Source organism: Zea mays, chromosome 6, assembly GCF_902167145.1.
Source record: "Zea mays cultivar B73 chromosome 6, Zm-B73-REFERENCE-NAM-5.0, whole genome shotgun sequence".
NCBI lineage: Eukaryota > Viridiplantae > Streptophyta > Magnoliopsida > Poales > Poaceae > Zea > Zea mays.
The window spans coordinates 157,766,751-157,774,741 of record NC_050101.1 but is presented as its reverse complement, the minus strand read 5'-3'; positions in this window follow the sequence as shown (position 1 = coordinate 157,774,741).

Below are 7,991 nucleotides of genomic sequence, written 5' to 3'. Positions count from 1 at the left end.
TAGTATGGCATTCATATACTCAAATTCAAAATATAAAATGAAACTAAATCCCTTTAAGCAATGGGGGGTACCACCACAATGAATATAATCTTCTTTCACGTTTAACATGCTATGACACTTGGCAAATCATATTAGTTCTCTAACTACATGGTCATTATCACTAAAATTCACAATTGTGGTTTGAATGCGCTCATAGGCCTCCCAGCTAGGAAGGTTCCAGAGGTATAGAAAGCCCCATGCCCCCCATCCTAGAGGGTCCTAGACTTAACCATAACAAGGCATGACCCTGTAGGTATAGGGCCCTAGGGGTGCGAGGTTAGCACTAGCTAGGCCCATTGTGGGTTTCCTTTTACTAACTAGAGTTCAAAAGGCATATTGCTAGTATTTTGGGGGTATACCCATCCTTGGACACTGATAGTATTGATGTCATTAATTACCATAAGGGGGGATTCAAAGGGAAACGTGTCCTTGGGCCATTTCTAAGTGTTTTAGTGATTAAATGCTCAACACACCACCTTAAACTAACAATATTTATATGAGCATTAGCACATGTATACAAAGAGCAAATTGAAGGTTTCAAGTCCAAAAGAGCACAAACATGGACCCTAAATATGCAATCTTGTGTAAAATGGTATAAGTATGAGGTTTGTACCTTTGAATATGTTGCATAGGTCCATAACAACGTTTCTAGTACTTGTGTGGGCTCTAACACATATTATAGAGAAAATCACTTTTCGGATCAGTGGTTGCACATATTGCAAACCCCTGTGAAAAGATGAGAAAAGGGTATGATTCTATCACTTAGTCAATTGTTAGTTACTAACTATATTTGTCTAAGTACTAGGGAACTCCTCAAGTCAAGCTAAAAGAAGCCAAAAAAGTTTTGGCACAAAATAGAAGAAAGTGGGTTGGTCTAGGTAGCATCGACAATCCAGTGCCACCCACCGGACAGTCTGACAATTGTACAACTGAAGAGGCCGCTCTTGGGTTCGGTCACCCCCCTGAGCTATAAATCACCGGACAGTCCATGCAGAGCGTCGGACAATCCGGGTGATGGATAGCCAGCGGCTATTAGTCACGTCAGCAGGCTCCAACGATCAGTTGGGACAGTTCGGTGCCCCCCACCGTACAGTCAGTTGCCCCCAGAAAAGGAAGGCAACCAATCAATGATCTACTGACCGTTGTACTGTGCATTGTTCGGTGTGCCACTGGATAATCCGGTGCACACATGGACAGAAGGTAATCAGAGCCTTCCAAATGGGACTTCAACGGCTCCTAGGGCTCTTGGGGCTATAAAATGGACCTGTAGACGTATGGAGCAGTAAACCAAGCAGACTTTGAGCACACTACAACTCAGAGACTCGGCGACCACGCCTTTGAAGTGTTTGAGAGAGATTTGAGCGCATTATCTGAGTCGTTACTCTGTAGTTTTGTTGTTGCGCTCTCTTCTTTGCATTTGTGCGTGTTGTTATTGTGTTGTGCTCTTATGTGTGTATTCTACTCCCTCCCTTACTCCAGTTTTGATTGTGATCACTTGTGTAAGGCATGAGAGACTTCAACTTGTGGAGATTCCTCACTATCGGGATATTGTGAGATATAAGGAAGAACCATGGTACTCAAGTTTGATCTTTAGATCACTTGAGAGGGGTTGAGTGTAACCCTCATCCATTGGGACGCCACAATATGGAGTAGGCAATCATATTATGCTTGACCGAACCACGGGATATAAATTATCGTGTCTCTTGTGATATTTACCTTATTGCAATTTTTATCTCTTCCTTGTTCCGATTCTTCACTTGTGGTATTGCTCTAAGTCTTCAATTAAATCTTGATAGAGCAATAAAGTGAAATGAACTTCTCTCCTCTTCTCTACTCTTGAACTTGGTTTTAACTCACTCTAACTCATATTTTAGACCAAGTTCGTGTTGTTTGAGCTAAGTTTTGCAGGATCACCTATTCACCCCCCTCTAGGTGCTCTCAGGGATTTGAAAGCCCTATGTTTTTTGGTGATTGAGATAACTAGTGGACCAACCTTTAATATAGTGTTGTGAATTGTGATTGGCATAGGTTTCATCCACAACAATAGAGCAATGGTGGCATTCATGGAGGTGATGATGGTAGTCATAAATGATGATCAAATTCTCAACATGACAAGAAGAATGAGAAAAAATGCATGGGCTCAAGGCAAAGGTATAAGCTAGGTCATTTTGTTTTGCCAATTGATATGGATCGTGTGTGATCAAGTTTAGGATATATGATTGTACTATTAAGAGAGGAGCACTAATTTGTGAATTCAGTCATCTAGTGCCATAAGGTGTGGGAACTACATGCATTTGCATTTAGGTTTAAATGACACTAGAGTGCATGCAAAAATATTTATGAGAACACTTTGAAAAATGTTGCCTCTGGTCTAACATGTTTGCCAAAATATTTGAGAGTTGGCTTGCTTGCAAGGAGATAAGGAAGTGTTCTCGATGACGCTCTTGAGCATTCAATGGACATGTCTGGTATGGCATCGGATTGGGGCACCAGACATGGTGACAAGGGGTTTTCATTGCACAAGTTATATGGGAGCACAACAGTATCTATTGTACACCAGATGGGCATTTACCAGACATGGACAATGTCTTCTCGAACACATGAAGTTCAAATCTGCTTACTATAAATATCTGGTGCTAGCATCATATTTTGCACCAAACAAGTTCTAGAGAGCATATTTTTGGAGATTTCGAGTGCATTACTCACAAGATTTGTGTGGTGGATGCCACCGAACGTGAGCAATGCCCAAAGTCTAGTTTTGGTGCCGAAGTCCAGGCACCCCAATGGTCACATTGAGTTTATTACGTATATTGGATAGTGCTGCAACTTGGGTCGTGCCGTGGCGGCCCGGCACGAGCCCGCTGTGCTTCGGGCCTAGATGTGTCGGACCGGGCCAGCACGAAATTTGTTCGAGCCGTGCCTCACCGGGTCAGGTGGGTAAAAGTAAGGCCCAACATAGCCCTAAAGCACGACGAGCTTCCATTGGATCGTACTAGCCTAGGCACGACACACAATATATAACAGAATACAAAATATAGCTTATATTCTCCAACACACCAGTAAAAAATTACAGAATCATTTTTTGAGCACTAGGGATCACTATAAGTCATCATCATACACTAAATTAGTGAACACAACAAGATTTGAGGAAAACTAAATTTTATTCCTCGATCTGCCTCATTAAAAACCTTACACCCCAGTGAGAGGCTCCCTCTATAAGGAAAAGAGTTGGGGAGGATTGCTACAACCATCTTTCCTACTAGCAGAAGACTTCCTAATAGTTCCCTCTTCCTCCCCATGGTGGCCGGTGGCTTGGTTAGTGCCGAGATAGGCCAAGAGGGGGTAGATAAATAGTGCACTTGCCTGTGCAGCTGGGTGCCTGGGCCCTTGGGGAGGGCCCGAGGGGAGCTGATTCAACTAAATCCAAATTAGGGTTTCAATAAAAATCATACAATCCATTACTCCATTTAATTGCATCATCAATGAGGCACGATGTGGGGAATAGAGGTTGGATGAGAATAGAAGGATCAAGCACTTACTACTCTATCTTAGAAAAAGGCACGGATCTAAATGGGCCACCGTGCTTCATCGCGTGCCTAACACTGGCCACCAAGACGAAGACAGCGCATCTGCTAACACACATACCTTGGCAACTGGCCACCTCGGGACGATGGTGGATGGGCATGGGCACACACGACCACGACGACAACATCATTGCATCGACAGTGGGTGTTCATTTGACTACATCGGGATGATGAGGACGAAAGAGAAAAGCACATTGTGTCCTCGTGGAAGGGCCGGTGGATGCCATAGCTAGTGGCGACGGGCTGGACTGGATGGCGCTAGAGGGGGAGAGGCGTGACTGCCTAACCGAGAGAGAGTGGGAGACATAGGAAGTGGGACTACACCAAAATAGTGAACTTCCTAGAGCCTAAACCCTAGGAAGTTAGCCCTAAACTCTAGGAAGTTAGCTAAACTCTCGGAAGTAAAGCCATCCCATCGGAAGTTTGGCTCTCGAAAATTTTTTGTTGGAAGTTAGCTTAACTTCCTAGAGCCCTCTAGGAAGTTATCTAACTTCCTACAGCCAAAGAAGCCTTTCGGAAGTTAGTAGGTTCTCGGTCTCTCGGAAGATATTAGCTTCACGCCGTCAGCGCCGTCAGCTGACTAACTTCCTACGACTGATTGTAGCCCCTAGGAAGTTAGCTGGCTAACTTCCTACAGCTGACTGTAGCCCCTAGGAAGTTAACTTCCTACGACCCAATTGGCCTCTAGGAAGTTAATTTGACCATCATTACAAATGTTGTTTATTTTTATTTTACACCACATTCCACAAAATAACAAATATATCAATAGCTATATAGCACAACATATTTTCACATAAAACATCTCACACACAATCATATAACAATATTTAAATCAATAGTCTCATCAATTACATCACAAAAGTCTCATCCATAGTCGTAATAAGTTAGCCAAGTTCCCGGCTGTCTATAGATCAATTGGTATCCATAGGGCCAACTATGCTAAGCAGTAGAACAATTTCACTGGCCTATCACCCTCACAAACTAACACCAAGCTTGTGGCAAAAGCTAGTTACACCGTGTTGATGCCAGAACAGGAAATAAGCCCCAACAAAATAGGGACGTACGCCACCAAAATGTTACCGCCACTTGTTGGAGAGCTTGGCTCCAAAAGGATTACTCCTAGGAGTTGTGGGTGAATGAATTGCTGGCGAATCACGTGATGTCTGTGAGAACAGAAAAGACAGCAGGCAAATTATGTATAGATAATATCATGAAAGAAATCGCCCTTTCTCTATCAGCCAGCGATGCTTCAACCTGCTTGTTCTTGGACATCTATCTCAAGACAGCCACAACCTACTACACTACGGTCTGGAATTCTTCGTAGATTGCAGCATGAGGTACCTGTGAACAGACATTTCAGATTCATGATGCTAACATATAGTGTCATACACGCGCATCAAGAATCAAGTGTCATATACTGAATATAATATTAAATGATAGAATTACAGGTGCAGTGCAGTTTTCTAAACCTGGACTTTATGGTCTTGGAGCTCTAACGTTCCAAACCAATTTAGGCAAATCAGACAATTCAATTAATAAGAGCGAATAAGTCATCTCTTTTATTTATGAAATAGAAGCAAGAGCTGACTTGTACGATAATGGAGACAAGTGAATGCATAACAACCCAAAATGTGGGGACAACTACAAGTGCTGAGACGTGTGAATGCCAAACCTGTTGTCAAAGTAATGTGAAGATGCAGGTTGTTGTTAATACTTACCTCTCAGGTCTTTGTGCTCAGGCTCAGCATGCTCTATATTAGTGTCAATGGTCTGCATAATGTATAAATGTAGAATGATGGTATTCAGTGCCTCTCTATTATTGCTTAGCGTCTAATCTTTGTTAGTGGAAGCACAAAATAAATGCACGCTGCAGCTATCTCATGTGGTGTGACAAAGAATGATATGCAACATCTATCGAAGTTACAATGCTCAATTAACCAACTGATAAGGCATTGTAGTATTGTGTTTCTTTTACAGAAAAGAAACACCATCTCTCATGATATCTCAGTAAAAGAGTGATAGTCGCCTAGAGGGGGGGTGAATAGGGCGAAACTGAAATTTACAAATATAAACACAACTACAAGCCGGGTTAGCGTTAGAAATATAAATGAGTCCGAGAGAGAGGGCGCAAAACAAATCGCAAGCAAATAAGGAGAGTGACACGCGGATTTGTTTTACCGAGGTTCGGTTCTCGCAAACCTACTCCCCGTTGAGGAGGCCACAAAGGCCGGGTCTCTTTCAACCCTTCCCTCTCTCAAACGGTCCCTCGGACCGAGTGAGCTTTCCTTCTTCTCAATCAACCGGGAACAAAACTTCCCCGCAAGGGCCACCACACAATCGGTGCCTCTTGCCTTGGTTACAATTGAGTGTTGATCACGAGAGCAAAAGAGAAAGAAAGAGTGCGATCCAAGCGCAAGAGCTCAAAAGAACACGGCAAATCTCTCTCGCTAGTCACTAAAGGCTTGAGTGGAATTGGAGAGGATTTGATCTCTTTGTATGTGTCTAGAATTGAATGCCTAGCTCTTGTAAGTGGTTAGAAGTTGGAAAACTTGGATGCAATGAATGGTGGGGTGGTTGGGGTATTTATAGCCCCAACCACCAAAAGTGACCGTTGCTGGCAGCCTCTGTTCGATGGCGCACCGGACAGTCCGGTGCACACCGGACAGTCCGGTGCCCCCTGCCACGTCATCGTTGCCGTTGGATTCTGACCGTTGGAGCTCTGACATGTGGCCCCGCCTGGATGTCCGGTGTACACCGGACATGAACTGTTCATTGTCCGGTGCATCGGTATGGGCGCGCCTGCCGACTGCGCGCGCAGAGCGCGCATTAAATGCGCTTGCAGGTGACCGTTGGCGCGGAAGTAGTCGTTGCTCCGTGGTTCACCGGACAGTCCGGTGCACACCGGACAGTCCGGTGAATTTTAGCGGAGCGGCTGCCGCGCGAACCCGAGGCTGGCGAGTTCCGGAGGCCGCGGTTCGTTGGCGCACCGGACATGTCCGGTGCACACCGGACAGTCCGGTGAATTATAGCGCGCCGGCCTCCGCGAATTCCCGAGGGCGAAGGGTTGAAGTCGAAGTCCTCTGGCGAAGGGTAGAAAACGAAGTCTACGGGAGCACCGGACACTGTCCGGTGCACACCGGACAGTCCGGTGCCTCCAGCCAGAGGTGCCCTCGGTTGCCTTATTGCTCCTTTGTTGAATCCAACACTTGGTCTTCTTATTGGCTAGATGTGAACCTTTTGCACCTGTATAACTTATACACTAGAGCAAACTAGTCAGTCCAATATTTGTGTTGGGCAATTCAACCACCAAAATTATTTAGGAACTAGGTGTAAGCCTAATTCCCTTTCAATCTCCCCCTTTTTGGTGATTGATGCCAACACAAACCAAAGCAAATATAGAAGTGCATAATTGAACTAGTTTACATAATGTAAGTGCAAAGGTTACTTGGAATTGAGCCAATATAACTACTTACAGGATATGCAAGGAATGTTTCTTTCTTATATAACGTTTTGGACCACGTTTGCACCACATGTTTTGTTTTTGCAAATTCTTTTTGTAAATCCATTTCAAAGATCTTTTGCAAATAGTCAAAGGTACATGAATAAGAGTTTGCAAAGCATTTTCAAGATTTGAAATTGTCTCCCCCTATTTCAAATGCTTTTCCTTTGACTAAACAAAACTCCCCCTAAAAGAGATCCACCTCTTAGTGTTCAAGAGGGTTTTGATATACCATTTTTGAAATACTACTTTCTCCCCTTTTTGAACACAATAGGATACCAAATGATAAAGACTTTTGGAAAGCACTAAGTGTTTGAATTTGGTGGTGGTGGTGCGGTCCTTTTGCTTTGGGCTCATTTCTCCCCCTTTTTGGCATGAATCGCCAAAAACGGAATCATTAGAGCCCTCGAAGTGCAATCTTCCCCTTTGGTCATAAATAAGTGAGTTAAGATTATACCAAAGACGAAGTCCTTTTGCGTTTGAGCTTTTACTCTCTCCCCCAAGGATGAAGTCCTTTTCCTTGATGCTCATTTCTCCCCCAAAGAAGAGAGAGTTGCTCGGAGTGGTGGCGAAGTATGAGTTACGGAGTGGAAGCCTTTGTCTTCGCCGAAGACTCCAATTCCCTTTCAATATACCTATGACTTGGTTTGAAATAAACTTGAAAACACATTAGTCATAGCATATAAAAGAGATATGATCAAAGGTATTCAAAAGAGCTATGTGTGCAAGCTTAGCAAAAGAAATTTCTAGAATCAAGAATATTGAGCTCATGCCTAAGTCTGGTAAAAGATTGTTCATCAAGTGGCTTGGTAAAGATATCGGCTAATTGATCTTTAGTATTAATGTAAGAAATCTCGATATCCCCCTTT